This window comes from Mesocricetus auratus, unplaced genomic scaffold (assembly GCF_017639785.1).
Source record: "Mesocricetus auratus isolate SY011 unplaced genomic scaffold, BCM_Maur_2.0 Super-Scaffold_100003, whole genome shotgun sequence".
NCBI classification, from domain to species: Eukaryota; Metazoa; Chordata; class Mammalia; order Rodentia; family Cricetidae; genus Mesocricetus; species Mesocricetus auratus.
This window is the reverse complement of record NW_024429188.1, coordinates 68,503,026-68,519,672: the sequence shown is the minus strand read 5'-3', so window position 1 is coordinate 68,519,672 and position 16,647 is coordinate 68,503,026. Positions and strand designations below refer to the sequence as shown.

Here is a 16,647-nt window from a genome sequence, read left to right as displayed (position 1 = left end):
GGGATTGGTGGGAGAGTATGGGAGGAGGGGAAGGAGAGGGAGAGGGACCTGGGATTGACAAGAGAAGCAACCTTGTTTGTAATTTAAATTTAAAAATAAATTAATTAATTAAAAAAAAAGAAATTCTGTATGGAGCAGAGCACCAAACATGAAGTGTTTTTCTGAAGGTAAACTGATGGGATGCTGTCAGCCACATGTCTTAGAGAGGGCTAGATTCTTTTAAGTTCAATTCCATGCTTCTGACTGAAGGCACTGCACTGTGACTGGCAGCTCTAGTCGTTGTCCAATGACTCAGACAAGAATTGTTCCCAATGTAAAACCAGGTGTAATTCTTCAAAATGAGGGACAATTAGCATAAAGGCAGGTGGGAGTGGGCAGGGGTCCAGAAGCAAGAATAGTTGGTCCATATCACCACAAACATGTTTTTCCTACTCCAGGGGCTCTCTGGTGAAACATGAAAGCAAGGTCCCAAGAAATCCGTGTTTGTGTGTACATGTTCCTGTGCATGAGTACATGTGTGTGTGGAGGTCACAGGTCAGTTTCTTGTGTCAACTGTAGAGAGAAGCCTTCCCTCCAGCCTGGTTCCAGAGCTGCATCAGTCCCAAATGAACACACAAGATGCTGTATTAATTATGAAGCTGCTGGCTGTTGGGGAAGTCTTATGCTAATAAAGCACTGTCTGGCCAATAGGAATCTAGATAGGTGGGGCTAGGAGTCCAGGAGGACTCTGGGTAGGAGTAACACCAGGAGTTCGAGATGTAACCGCCATTGGGGTAGGAAGCCTGGAACCTCTCCGGTAAGAAACATACTTAGATTAACAATTATGGGGTAATTACTTAAGGCAGAGCTAGCCAGTAAGAGACAAACAAGGCCAACAGCTTCATAATTAATATAGCCTCCTGTGTGTTTATTTGGGACTCATGCGGATCTAGAACCAGGCTGGCGCAGCAGAGCCCAGGCGACTGGCGGGGGATACACCAAAGCGGCTAGCAAAAGAAAAAGCTTCTCTTAACATAATGGTGATCAGGAGTGGGATCATAAATTTCCACGAAAAATAACAGAAGATTTGAAGGAATTTTAGAAACAGAAGAACGGAGAGAAGCACAGATTTTTGGTAGCAGCATTTTTCTCAGGTGTGCTCTGTTTTGCTATCAACAAGCCGAGATTCACGTGGCTCGTTTACCGGAGTCTTCCTGACTCGGCATAAAAAGAAAAAAGAAAAAGAAAAAACCAACAAGGTTGTTTTAAGAGACTCTGCTAACGATTGAAAGGTGTGTACGTACAGCTGGAAGTGGCAGCTTTTGCTGGATGTCAGCATGGACTCAGGCGGTAAGCTGGAGTCATGCTTACGCCCGCCATCTTGACGGAAAAACCGACAGTTTAAAACAGCCACGGTTTTACAGATAAGACACGTGGCCAGAAAAACATAAAGATTTACAGTAAAGTCAGACTTGGATAAAAAAAAAACTTCTAAAGGTTTACAGTGTGTTTAAAAATATATGTGAGATTGAGAGAGAAACTGAAACGACAAAGTGGTAAATAAATACAAAAGCCGGCTGTGGTGGCGCACGCCGGTAGGAATTGCCCCAGAGGCAGAGGCAGGCAGGTTTCCGAAGAGAAACCCTGTATCAGAGAAAAATAAATAAAAGTGAAAGAAATAAAGTAATAATAGATAAATAAATAAGCCACGTAAAGATGGAAAATACACAGAGAGTCTGGATACTGTACACTATTGTGTTTTTCAGTTTTTTGCTTGCTCAGGAAGGAACTGATACTAAAGTACACTTGCTTATAAATGCTGCTAAATTAATACAACTTATATCTTTTGAAAATACCTTGACTTCAAAATTTAAGCATAAGGATATGTTACTCGGAAAAGGAGTTTTTATTTATGTTTCTACAGAAAATGAAAAGCTGAAGATTTCTTCCAGGCTTCTGTGGTTGCACGAACCAAGACCCCCGGAAGCAGTGGACCAGGTGTTCCAACAATTGAGACAGCTAAGATGATGCAGCTTTACAGACCACGAAAATAAGGACTTATACAGGTTTCTGAGTTTTGTCATGATCCCCATGGTATGAACAGCGCCCCCTTCCAGCAGGAAGCAGTTTGGAATGAGCGACGTCCCAATTCCCATCTTGTTTATAAATCTTTGTTTTCATTTAAATGGGATTGTTTATAATTGGCTAGTGATCACAGCCAATCTCCTTTTAATGGTAAAAAGGGGAATTATGGTATGGGTATTGTTTTTCATTTATTGACACAAATTCAAGGTCAATTTTGTGATGCTTATATTTCTCCTCTTGATTAAGTATTGTGCTTATACTGATCTTTTACAACGTAATGCATAATTGAATACAGACTATAGATAGTTACTTATAATAGAATTTCTAGTTACATAAGTTAGGTTTCTAGATATACAGAAATATATTTGAGATGGACAGTCTTCAAACCTCTCAAAGACCTTCAGAACATGGCATTTAAAATGGTTTAGGGTTTGTCTTGACAATGAGAAATGTCTGCTCCTGGCAGCACCAATTACGTCTGAGAGGAAGATGGGCATCGAAGAAACTCGTTATAAAGTTTGCTTTCAACATGGCAAGATTAGCCATTTGGGCAAGAAACTGCTCTTGCCTAGATTGTTTGACTGTTGTTGTATCATCTGGACATGCAGGACCTACAGGAAAGTGAATGCTGAACTCAGTCTTACAGGGTTCCTGCTTCATGGAAGAGTCCGCGAGACTTTCTGCAGGACAAAGAAAAATGAATGATAGACTGCCAGTGCAGATGGACAGTTTGAAATTTCCTGCTCTGCTGAGAAGTGTTCCAGACACATTGTGGCCTATGGGCTGAAGATGGATGCCCCAACGTTACAGAGGAACTTCGGGTGACTGTCCAGGCAGTAAGATGTCTCTGTCAATCCTAGTGTTTATATATTATCCTTCTGTGGTCTTTGATGGAGTTGAAGACAGATAGTTATAATTATAGTTTTCCTTAGTTATGAGAAAAGATAAGCTACATATAGGACTTTGGATGATATTTTCTTTAAATCTTGCTAAAATATTGTAACTATGTTCTTATTTGATAACTGTTCTGTTATATACAATTTGACTGTGTTAAAGTTAAGACCTTTCTTTTTGTTTAAACAGAAAAGAGGAGATGTTGGGGAAGTCTTATGCTAATAAAGCACTGTCTGGCCAATAGGAATCTAGATAGGTGGGGCTAGGAGTCCAGGAGGACTCTGGGTAGGAGTAACACCAGGAGTTCGAGATGTAACCGCCATTGGGGTAGGAAGCCTGGAACCTCTCCGGTAAGAAACATACTTAGATTAACAATTATGGGGTAATTACTTAAGGCAGAGCTAGCCAGTAAGAGACAAACAAGGCCAACAGCTTCATAATTAATATAGCCTCCTGTGTGTTTATTTGGGACTCATGCGGATCTAGAACCAGGCTGGCGCAGCAGAGCCCAGGCGACTGGCGGGGGGATATACCAAAGCGGCTAGCAAAAGAAAAAGCTTCTCTTAACAGCTGGCCTTGCTTGTTTCTTATTGGCTAGCTCTGACTTAAGTATTTACACCATAATTGTTAATCTAAGTATTTCTTTTACCAGAGAAAGGGTCTGAACTTCTTACGCCTATGGCAGCTACATGGTGATTCCTGTGTTTTCTCCTTCCCAGAGTTCTCCTCGAATCCTAGTCCCACCTATCTTGCTTCCCTATTGCCCAACAGTGCTTTATTGACATATACACAGGACTTCCCCATAATCCCCTTTTTTCTGTCTAAATAAAAAGAAAGGTTTTAACTTTAACATAGTCAAATTATATATAACAGAACAGTTATCAAGTAAGGACATAGTTACAATATTTTGTCCATCAACATTCAGCAAGATTTAAAGAAAGTATCATCTATCCCATCCTTGTGCATTCAAAGTCCTATATGTAGCTTATCTTTTATCATAACTAAGAAAAACTATAACTGTCTTCAACTCCATCAAAGACCACAGAAGGATAATAAACAAACACTAGGATTAACAGAGACATCTTGCTTCCCGGACAGTCACCCGAAGTTCCTCTGTAATGTTGGGGCATCCATCTTCAGCCTATAGGCCACAGTGTTTCCAGAAGACTTCTCAGCAAAGCAGGAAATTTCAAACTGTCCATCTGCATTGTCAGTCTGTCATTCATTTTTCTGTGTCCTGCAGAAAGTCTCGTAGACTCTTCCATGAATCAGGAATCCTGAAGGACTGTTTGAGTTTCACAGTCACTTTCCTGTGGGTCCTGCATGTCCATGTTTATACAGCAACAATCAAGCAGTCTAGGCAAGAGCTGTTTCTTGCCAAAATGGCTAATCTTGCCATGTTGAAAGAAAACTCCATGATGAGTTTCGTCGATGCCCATCTTCCTCTCAGATATAATTGATGAGCCAGGAGCAGACATTTCTCATTGTCAAGAAAAACCCTAAACCATTTTAAATGCCATTTTCTGAAGCTCTTTGAAAGGTTTGAAGACTATCTATCTCAAATATATCTCTATATATCTAGAAAATCTAACTTACCTAACTATAAGTTCTGACTGTTATAAGTAACTATCTATAGTCTATATTCAATTATACATTTTAAAAGATTAATATAAATGCAATACTTGATCAAGAGGAGAAATATACATATCACAAAATTGACCTTGGATTTGTATCAAATGAAAAACCATACCCATACCAAGTATTCATTTCCATACCATAATCCACTTTTTCCTTTAAAAAGAGATTGGTTGTGATCATTAACCAATTATAAGCAACCCCATTCAAATGAAAACAAAGATTTATAAACAATATGGGGATTTGGATGTTGCTCATTCCAAACTGCTTCTTGCTGGATGGGGGTGCTGTTCATACCATGGGGATCATGACAGAACTCAGAAACCTGTATAAGTCCTTATTTTCGGGGTCTGTAAGGCTGCATCATCTTAGCCATTTTAGATGTTGAATCACTTGGGCCACTGCTGGGGTCTTGGTTCATCAAACCACAGAAGCCTGGAAGGAATCCTTAGCTTTTCATTTTCTGTGGAAACATAAACAAAAACTCTTTTCCAAAGTAACATATGCTTATACTTAAATTTTGAAGTCAAGGTATTTTCAAAAGATATACGTTGAATTAATTTAGCAGCATTTATAATCAAGTGTACTTTAGCAGTTTTTCCTTCTTTAGCAATCAAAAAACTGAAAAACATAATAGTATACAGTATCCAGACTTTCTGTGTATTTTCCATCTTTACGTGGCTTACATTCTTCTATTTCTTTTACTATTTATTTATTTTTTTTTTTCTGAGACCGGGTTTCTCTGGAAATCAGCCTGCCTCAGCCTCTGGAGCAAATCTTACTGGTGTGTGCCACCATAGCCGGCTTCTCTATTTACCATTATGCTGTTTCTTTTTCTCTCTCAAGCCTACGTATATTTTTAAATACACTGTAAACCTTTAGAGGTTTTTCTTCATCCAAGTCTGACTTTATTGTAAATCCTTATGTTTTTTTGGCCAAGAAGTGTCTTATCTGTTAAAACTGTGGCTGTTTAAACTGCAGTTTTTCCAAGATGGCAGGCATAAGTTTGACTCCAGCTGACCCGTCTCAGTCTATGCTGACATCCAGCTAAAGCTGCTGGCTTGGAGATGTGGTCACTGCCACTTCCAGCTGTACGTACACACCTTTCAATTGTTAGCAGAGCCTCTTAAAAGAACCTTGCTGGTTTTTTCTTTTTTTCTTATGCTGAGTCTGGAAGACTCCCTTAAGCAAGCTGCGTGAGTCTCTTCTTGTCGCTAGCAAAACAGAGCCCACCTGAAAAAATGCTGCTACCAAGAACCCATGCTTTTCTCCATTCTTTTGTTTCTAAAATTCCTTTAAAGCTGTTGTCATTCTACATGGACATTCAATCCCACATCCTGACACCAGTCAATTGCCTTTGTTTTTTGAGACAATGTCTCTTGGCCTGGATCTTGCTAATTAGGTTAGGATGGAGGTCCAGCAAGCCTAGCGGATCTGTTTGTCTCAGCCTCACCAGCACTGGGATTACAACTTTGTGTGTTCCACCATACCTACCTTGGTACTGGGACTCTTGTAGTCTGAAAGCTTGTACAACAAAACTCTTTACCAGCTGATTCATTTCCCTACCTCCCAAAGCAGAGGCATCTTTGGAAATAGCAGCCAGAAGGACTGCCTAGAACCGTGATCCAGAAGTAGGTGTGGTTGACTTCTTACATTGCAACTACCCTTCCTCTATTTTCAGTCCCATCCAGCCTGTCTTCTCCCCTGATGCTGAGTGCCTTCTCCAATTAGATTCTGGTCTGGACAATTTATTAGAGCTAAGGAATTAATAGGTGCTAATGGCTCTGCTTGTAAAATGGGCTCTCTATCTTCAAGCAGTGGCAATTAGATGTTATAGGTGGAGCTACCTTCTGGATCTTGCCTCATCTGTCATATGGATAGTATGGTGACAGGATAGTACTAGAAGACAGAATTTCACTGTGATTCAAAGCTGTGATATACAACACAGTGATATTTTTTTCTTACCTCAGATCGGTAGGATACAGAGAGTTAGGATTAAAATAATTATTGTGAATTAACTTAATCATTCCTTTATATGTCTTCAGAGATGGGTTTTTGTTTTCTTTAATTCTATTGTCACCAACAAATAAATGAAGGTTTGTAAATACAGATAAACTTAATTTTTAGAGAATTATCAATTCTCTTATATTTTTGGTTGTGAACCTAGCCTTTAACAGCTGAGCCATCTCTCCAGCCCAGATTATCAATTCTCAAAGGTAACAAAGCTTTAAATTAAAAGTGTCCCCACTACATATAATCAAATACCTGTGTTACAGTAATGTAAGATACAAAGGAGAGCTTTCCTGATGTACAGGAAGGCTAATGTTTTGTTATTGTCATTTTTGCCCATGTCTTTCATGTTCAAAAAACAGCAAGTTCTCTCAGCATGGCCTCACCAACTGGAGTTACCTGAGGCCAAAGAATAGGGAACAACTAAAAAAAATTGTTTTCTTTTATTCAAGCCATGGCTTATAGACTTCTATGTCCAGAATGTTATACTGAGAAATCAGTGAGAGGACAAGATGTAAGATGCAAAGCAAGCTTCAGTGTGAACTCAGATTATGTGAGCATTTTTCCCTTTTTAGAATATATTTTTGGAATATTTTATTTACTTACAGTTTTTATGTCTATAGGTGTTTTGTCTGTGTGTATGTAGTGCCCACAAATGCCAAGAGCAGCTAGTGTCCTTAACCCTGCAGCCAACCACCTGGAGAAATCATCATCAACTTCTTTTCCTCCTCCTCCTTCTAGTATTCTTTACACAAATGTTACATTGACATGCTTTTTTTGTACCTCCTCTTCTCTCCCCTCAAGCTCCCTAGGTGTCTTCAACTACCTCTAAAATACCTGAGTACCTTCTAAACTGCAGATTCTGATGCATTCCTCTGGGATGATGCCTGAAATATTTCATTTCAAAGGAATTCCTAGGTGCTACTGCTCATGCTTTGAGCAGCAAGGACCATTCTAGACAGAGAGTCTATTTTAATTTTATAAATTTAAGTGGGTTTAATTTACTTTGTGTGCATGAGTGCCATCATCCCTGTGGACCACTTACATGCCTGGTGCCATGGAGGCCAGAAGAGAGTGTCTAATTCCCTGTAACTAGAGTTACAGAGAGTTGTCAGCTGCTATGTGGATACTGGAAATTCAACTGGGGTCTTGTGAAAGAGCAGTGAGCATGAGCACTCAACTGCTGACTCATGTCTCAACCCATTGACTCAGAGTTTAGAAAGAGAGATGGTGTTGAAGAGGCTCAGTAGGAAAGTCGCACAGTGTTTTCTGGACCAAATAAGGACTAAGGAAACAAAAAAGGAGGCAAAGATAAGGCTATTGGTGCCCCTGATCCAGGACTTCAAATATACTAGATTGCAAGTGACACACACCAGAAAGAGAGCATTTTTTGCAAGTTTGGCTAGGATATGCATCTTGGAAACCATACTGCATGAATTCAAATTTCACCTCCACCTTATCCCTTGAGCCTCAGCTGATTCATCTGTAAAAATATTCATAATAGAACCTAGCTGAGAAGGAAATGATATGAAGAGTGGAAAGCCTTAGAATAGCCCGGACACATAGAGCTCTCTAAGTGGTAGCTATTATAACACTTCCATCTTTGAGTTGATAGTGTTAAATACTACTGTGCTTTATTGAAGTGCTAGCCAGCCATGGTAGTGCCTCACTGGTGTTTGATCTGAATCTCAAAGCAGCCTCCATTGTTTGAGACACATGGAAAGTCAGTGTTTGGGGATTTAAATAAATGGAATTCTAGACAAATGTGTTAAAAGGGGAAGAAAAGCTTGCTCCCAGAAACTATACTTGTTTTGTGCTTTGACCCCATCACCGCCTCTGCCCATAGCTCCTCTGACTTGAATGAGGAATAAATGATTAAAAAATGAAACTGGATTAGAGAAACCAACTGCCTTCTATCTCTGCCAAAAGGAAATGTCGAATCTGGACAATTATCATTCAGCCTGGGGCATGCCAGGCTCAGGGGACAGGGGAGGGGAAGAATAAGGCTTGGAGAAAGATATTTACAAGCCCATGAAGAATGTCATGTGCGTTACTGAGTTGCATGCACTGTCCTAGGATAAGTAAAAGCACTCAATAATACCTCAGTTTCAGAGATCTACGGTTTAGAAGAGAAACATTAGAGTAAGACAGACAGACAGACAGACACACACACACACACACACACACACAATTATATACAGTAGGCTGTAACAATTCTCCAGTGAGACCTGTTGGTTAAAACAGTGGATGTATTTCTTGGGAGTAGCAATTATTCTGGAAAGAAAAGTTGTTCTTGACTCTAAAGGTCCTTGAATGTGAAATGTGTGCTGTGGGCAATTAGAAGTTAATGATGTTTGTATGTGAGTGGGGGTACCATATGCAAAAGAGAGTTTCAGGAAGATTAATCTGGCAACAGTTTGAGCAATTTAATTTAACAACCGTTTACTGAGTAATATGTATAGCACTAGAGTCCAAGGTACAGAGTTCTGCAAGGATACAGAAAAACAGAGGATATGCATACATAACCTCTCTGAACTGAAATCCTTGGCAGGGAGATAGACATAAACACAATGAACTGAGGCATGTAAGAAAAAGAGAAAATTCTTGTGTTCCAGGGGAAGTATCTCTAAGTTTGACTGTAAGGTACGTTTGTGGAATAAGAACGTGCAGGGAAAGTACGCATTACACATTTATGTAAAATTTATCTGTAAAGTTGCACAAAAATCCAAATAACATAAATCACCTCTAAGGAAGGGCATTGGGATGTCTGTGGTAGGGGAAATAGGAGTGTTGGATGTATTGCCTTTGGAACCCTCTTTGAGTTTGAATCTAAACAATATATTATTTACTTAGAACACTTACAAATTAGAGGGACTGACAGTATAGCTCAGTTGGTACTTACTTCATAAGCATGAGGCTCTGGGTCCAATTCCTAGCACCTATACGCAATGTATTATAGCCATGAAGGGAAAGTGATGAATATGAATTCTCATTGAGCAAATATGGAAAGGTTCTTTGGAGCATGTGCATATGAAGTTAAATCTTTAAGTGCCGATATTTCCATGAATGATCTGAGTGGAAGTCATATTAAGCAGTAGACAGAGCTTATCTGAAGCCCTAGGGGAGGAGCTAGATATCTGCCATCCATCACTGTCCCTCAACTGCATACAGATATTGAGCAAGGGAAATATGGACAGTGTATGTGTGTGCATTGAAATTTGCATAATTCATTTCTGTGCATTTTATTTAACCCTGTGGCATGTAATAGCAAAACTACTGGTGGCCAATTTTGCACTCTCCTTTTCATTTGATGTCTCTAAAAATCCCTATTTTATATTTGAAACAAAGACTGATAAATGTACCAATTCATTACATGGACTTTATTTCCTTGATATTAACTTTCTACAATTTCTTACTTTTCATCTGGTTGGCTTCTACTAGCCCTTTAGGTATTCCATTAAACATTACTTCACCAGACAGGCCTTTCGGAGTTGCAGATGTAACTTGGTTGGCAGAGTACTTGCCTAATATGCCTAAGCTCAGTGTTTGATCCCTCAGCACCACAGACACAGAGAAGGCTCTCATGAGCACACAGTCTAGCCAATACCCCTTCTCACCACACTTATACAAACAATTATTCTTTTTTCTCCCAGTGTCTGCACCCTCTCCCTAGATACTTAAGATGATTATAATATTATAATGATTTGTTTAACATTGGCATGTGTTTTACTATAAAGTCATGAAGACCTAGAATACAACTCCATTTGTTATGCAGTATCTAGTATGAAATCTGGCATAGAGTAGACGTTTAGTGAATATGTGTGGACTGAAAACTGGGGAGACACATAGTCTATTGTTAATGTGTCATGGTAAGAGTCTGAAATGTCCCTTACATGTTCGCGTTGTGAGAGCCTTTTTCCAAGCTGGTTTGATGGTGCCTTTCGGCCACTAGAGGCAGGCTCTTGAAAGATGTAGCCCAATCTTAGGGTCTGGTCCCGCTGTCTCTTATCTGGCCTGCCATGTGTAAAAGCCTCTATCATACACTTCCACTGCCAGGAACTTCTCCACCATGGACTGCAACATCTGTAATTCTAAGCCCAAACTTCCTGCTTTAGTTGATTTCTGGATGGTATGCTATCACAGAGACATGAAACATACCTAGTATAATATGGTTTGTGAGTCACATACCCAGAACAAAGGAAATTACTCTAATTATGGACAAGAAGAACCCTAAAGTACTTTATGGGTCCAAGAATGACCTATGCTTTCCTTTCAGACATTCTCTTTTAAGGAATCTTTGAAAACAGTAGCAGTTCTCAAAAGCCTTAAGAAGAGGTCAACTTTCCAGAATACTTTTGTGGTCTGGGAGGTATCTCTCCTATCTAATTCCGTGGAAGCCTGCAAATTTGTGTTACTATGACTCCCCTGAGAGAATAGAACCTGTTGCCTTGGGATGCTTAGTAACATAACCATGTGCTGTTCTGTTTCTGAGTTACTGATGCAAAGTATTTGGGCATGAAAAGGAAAAGGATATTGTGGGGTTCAGGATGATCCAAACCAGGAAAATCAGGTCAGATTCCCATCATTTTTCTATACGCGTTACCTCACTTAAGATGTCTCTAGACTGTATTGCACCACGCTACCAATAAAGAATTCCAAGGCTTTACTAAAAATGGTCAGCTTCTCTACAACAGAGCTACACACACGCCCACATGCTCAGGAAGAGAGAGGAAGGTGGCAAGGAAACAATTCTACTTCAAATAATGGAATCTCTTGTGTGGAGAAGCTCACAAAATATCAGCTTAAACTGATATATACAGTGAGTCCTGATGGAAAGTATCAGTGAATGGTGTCAATGGCCAGTGAGGTCACTTCCTTATTGGAAGTGCTCATTAATACTGTGACCCTAATGTTTCTGCCTTTTGTGACTTTGGAAGCCATATCCAGCCTAGGTTTCACAGGCAGCACAGAATAGGGAAAGCTTTTAAGGATATAGTGCACTTTTAAGAAGTAAAATAAATGTAATAAAAACCAGGCAGCATAATTGTCATGACTTATACCCCATGACATTTGATAATAACAAGGTTGGTACATTGCAAATAAGTTCCACATTTACAACTCTGCCTTGGTATTTACACTTATTAAATTGTTTAGGGAGGTGGTTCCTGGATGCTGGAGGACCATATATAAGACATATTAGCATAATTGGAGTACAGCCAAATCCCTTAGTGTACATTGCAGACACTTGTTAAAAGCTTGACCTTGGAGGAAACAACTTCCTACTTGTCTTCAATCAGTTAGCAGCTGCTGAAGTCCTCTAAAGTCAACTTGCAAACATCCAGTTTGGGGAAGTTGTCCTCAACACTGACCTTACACAGGTTCTCAGTTCCCAAGACTGTGATGAAGGTTATGTTCTCACCTGGCTGAGGAATTAGCTGCAATTTTCTATTACTTGGACCAAACATTGCTTTTCATTTGTTTAATTCCCTGAGAGTTGACACTACACATTCATTCATGGAGCAATTGCTTTGTGTAAAGGCCCAGAGATGAATGAGACAGTCATTGCCATCAAGGAACTTACACTTCTGTCAAGGACACAGAAAGCCAAGTATAGTAGGAGGCAGAATTTAAAAGGCCATAATAGAGGTATGAACAAATTGCTGTGGGAGCATTACATAACACCATTTATTTTAATGGTGAAAGGAAAATTAAGAAAGACTTCAAAAGGCAGCATTGGCCCTTGAAGGATTAATAGGAGTGAGGTTAGGTAGTGAGGCAATACTAGTCTGAGTAAACTGCAGGTATACATCATGCATGAGGGTAACATGTATATCTGAGGTTGGTAACATATTCTTGCATATTAAATCTGATGCAGCATTGTTGTAAGGATGGAGCAGAAGAGACTTGAAATCCACATCTGAGTATGCTCTTGAGACCTTGAAGGTCACACTACTTTTGTTGATAGAAACACTCAAATGTTTTCAAAAAGCCAAGACTAGGCAATTGAGGATGCTATCTCTGAAGGTGAGAAGGAGAATGAAACACAGAGGCCAAGCTCCATGCCTGGAAGATACCAGGCTTGGAGGGAGGATAACAAAAGATACACTAGGAATTTCTCATCCTAAATTTAGAAAAGGGATTGTGCTAATGATGTCTGGCTGGGAAAGTGGTTTCCTGGGGAAAAACATATTTGCAGATACATTTTAGTTCAGTAAGGAGGTGGTGTTGGGGTGCTGGAAATGTTCACAGAGTTACATGCTTGAAAGTCATGGACATGACTAAGACAACCCTGAGCGTGAAGAGAACAAAAATGAATAAAATTGGGGTTGATGGCTATATTCATGGGCCATGTGATAGCAACCACCAATAAAGGGGACTAAATAATTTTTGCAGTATTAAGGGGAGACTGGGCTTGGTATGTATGCGGGAGATTGGAGGTAATAAGCAGAATGAACTTTCAGAGGCATTCATAAGCTTTAGCAGGGAGGTGCTCATGGTGTCCTCAAGTAGCCTTGAAGAGATTCACAAGAAGGTTGCTCTTTAATAGGATCCTGAGAGCTCAAGATATTTGAAGACTGAGAAGAATGAGATAATGGAATAATGGATAAGAAAAATGGAAGTCCTTTCAAAAGTACAAAGTGCTGTACAATGTAAGGTCACAGCAAGTCAGCTTTTTATCACAGATGCTGAGAAGTCAAAAAGTCGCTGACATCTGTAAGACACTTTCATTTTCATCACTATACTGAATTCTACTAGGGGCACTTAGTACATGACCTCTTTCATTTCTCCTCTTCATTCCCTAAGGACCACCAGTTGTTCAGCCAGGTAAAATACTTCATTACTTGATTTTTGTCAAAAACTTCAGGCTACTGTGGTATTGTATGCCATGGATTCCCAAAGACTATTGAATGAGGACTTATCATATTTAAATATTTTCCATTTAAGTTTCATTGTGATATTTGTGATTTAGTAAGAAAATGAAAGGGAGTAACATGAAATTTTGGAGGGAAAGAAAGGTAGAGAAGATTGAAAAACTACAATAGTTTTAGCTTAAATAAAGCTATTCAGTGTCATGTGACTAGAGATATAAGCCTCATAGTTCTTGAGAGAAAAGGAATTAAGCATAAATGCATATTGGAAGCCTGAGATTCTTATAAAATACTGAAATAAGAAGTTTTGCTGTTTGTTTACTGATAGTTTTTCTTTTTTTTCAGACAGGGCCTTGTTTTGCAGCTCAGACTGATCTTGAACTTGGGGTGATCCACATGGCTTACTACCCAAAGAGCCGAGATTACAAGCATGAAGCATTCTGGCTGCCTGCTGCTCCTGGAGAGAGTAGTAATTGCTTAAGAAGCTCTTAAATGTACAGTTTGAAATATTAAGCAGACACTTAAGAAGCTCTAACTCTGAACTAATTAAAGTCTTTCCCATAAATTAGACTTCATCTAAATGCCTTTCTTTCCTGTTGGTGTGAGACCAAAAGTAAAGCAGGACATCTTAATGTCATCTCAGTCTTTTCTGGTTTCTTACTTCTTTGAAGAATTGTTCCAAGGTTTGGTTTTCAGTATCACTAAAAAGTGGGTGGACAGGAAAAGGAAGCAACCCAAAGAAGTTAGCTTTCTTTATTACTGTAAACACCAGATTACTTTTTAAGCTGTGGGGGAATCCTGTTCTTTTGTCTGATTTCTTTCTCCATGAACTCATGATACACATTAATCCGGTTTGCACGAGAACTCAACACTATATAGATAGACATGTGCTGGTTACTTGTTTTGGTGTTGTTGTTATTGTTTGTTTTGACAATTTGACATAAGCCAGAGTCACCCGGGGAGAAAGACACCTCCATCAGGCTGACATGTAGGAAGTCTGTGGGAGCATTTTCTTCATTGGTAATTGATGAGGGAGAGGCAGGTGGCTTTGTGTGCTATAAGAAAACAAGTTGAGCAAGCCACAAAGAGTAAGCCAGTAAGCAGGCTCCTCCATGATCTCTGCTTCAGTTCCTGCCTCCAGGATCCTGTCCTGTTTGGGTTTCTACTTTGCTTTCTCTCAATGAAGGACTGACATAGACTTACAAGCCAAATTAACTATTTTTTCACAAAGTGACTTTTGTTCATTGTCTTAGTAACTGTTCTGTTGCTGGGATGAAACAACATGATCAGGAAGCATTTAATTTGGGAGCTTGCTAATAGTTTCATAGGGTTAGTCTGTGGCTATCATGGTGGGAAGCTTGGTGGCATGCAAGCATGCATGCATGGTGTTGCAGCAGTAGCTGAGAGCTAAAGGCAAAGAGAACAAGACTAGGTCTGATGTGGGCTTTTGAACTTCAAAGCTAATCTCTAGTGACACTCTTCCTCCAAGAAGGTCACACTTCTCATTTCTTCCCAAACAGCTCCACTAACTTGGGACTAAGCATTCACGTATATGAGCATATGGAGGCCACTTTCATTAAAGCCACCAAAGGCATGCTGTTTATCACAGTATTACAAAGCAAACTAGGGCAATAAGATTACAATACATCTCAGAGCTGCAGCGGTGTATGTTCAAAATACTGCTGAAAGGATCATTTCTTCTGTGTTCACCTTTGCTGTGGGATGTACATCACTTGCCACTCAATCTAAAACCTTCGGCTGCTCCCCTTCATCATGATCTCAATGACCCACCGATAGCCAATTTGTTTGCTGTCACTTGAATCAACAACATGCGCCTTCACTTCTCAATAGTATTACCGCAATATCTTCCAGCAAGGTTTGCTTTCTATGGCCCCCTTTCTTGTCTCTCATTCTCATTATTTTAGCAACATTAAGGATTGACTAAGGTTTCATGCAGGCTAAGTAAGCACTCTACCACTGAGCTGTAACCCCAGTCCTGCCACATTCCCTCCTACACAGAATTTCTGGAATCATCATCTTCCTTTGTATTTCATACCTTTTCTTTTTAAAATTTTAAAAATGATTTAATTATGCATATATGTGTGGTGGTTTGAATAGATATGGCCCCCATAGATATGTTTGAATGCTTGGTCCATAGGGAGTAGCACTATTAGGAGGCGTGGTCTTGTTGGAGGAAGTATGCCATCGTGGGTAGGCTTTGAGATCTCATACATACTCATGCCCAGTGTATGACAGTTCACTTTCTGTTACCTGCAGGTCAAGATGTAGAACTCTCAGCTCCTTCTTCAGTACCATGTCTGCCTGCATTTTGTCATGCTTCTTACCATGACAATAATGTACTAACCTCTGAAACTATAAGCCATCCCCAACTAAATGTTCTTTTGTAAAAGATGTGGTCATGGTATCTATTCACAACAATAGGAACCCTAACTAAGACAGAAGTTGGTACCAGGGACTGGAATATTGTAATAGACCTCCCCATGCTTTTGTTTGGAGGAATGTGGACTTTGGGAATTTCGATTACAAATGCAGTTGAACACTTTTTTTTTTGCTTTTTCAAGGCAGTGTTTCTCTGTGTTGCTTTGGAGGCTGTCCTGGAACTAGCTCTTGTAGACCAGGCTGGCCTCGAACTCTTAGAGATCCGCCTGCCTCTGCCTCCCGAGTGCTGGGATTAAAGGCGTGCACCACCAACACAGTTGAACACTTTAAGTGGCACTTAATGGGCCATACTGGTAGAAGCATGGAAGATAGTGATACTGTGGGAGATTTGAACTGTGGCATCCTGGCTCAAGAAAGTTCAGAGAAGAATAATTTTAGTATGATGCCTAGCGATCATTCTTGTGATATTTTGGTGAAGAATGTGGTTGTTTTTTGCCCTTGACTGAAGAGTCTGCCTGAGGCTAAAGTGAAGAGATTTGGATTAGTAGCATTCACAAAGGAAATCTCAAAGCAGCCTAGTATAGACTCTGTCATGTGGTTACTAGTGTTCATGCTTATAAAGATTTATAATAAAAAGGAGCCAGCTGAGCAAGGAAAAATACAAAATGTATCAACTGAAGTGCAAAGGGACACCAGGAAGTGGAATGGAGCTAAATCCTGTGTTCAAGGAGATAAGCAGATTGAGAAATGAACTAAAGGGAGTGGTAACCTCAGG

General features: G+C 39.8%; 1 long non-coding RNA gene across 1 annotated transcript; it reads left to right on the top strand.

Annotated features, from left to right (window-relative positions):
* Window positions 1-745: 745 nt before the first annotated feature.
* Window positions 746-14,109, top strand: LOC110341313. Its single transcript, XR_005876688.1, has 3 exons — window positions 746-796; window positions 13,151-13,317; window positions 13,818-14,109. It is a non-coding gene; the product is annotated as an uncharacterized LOC110341313 (long non-coding RNA).
* Window positions 14,110-16,647: the final 2,538 nt, after the last annotated feature.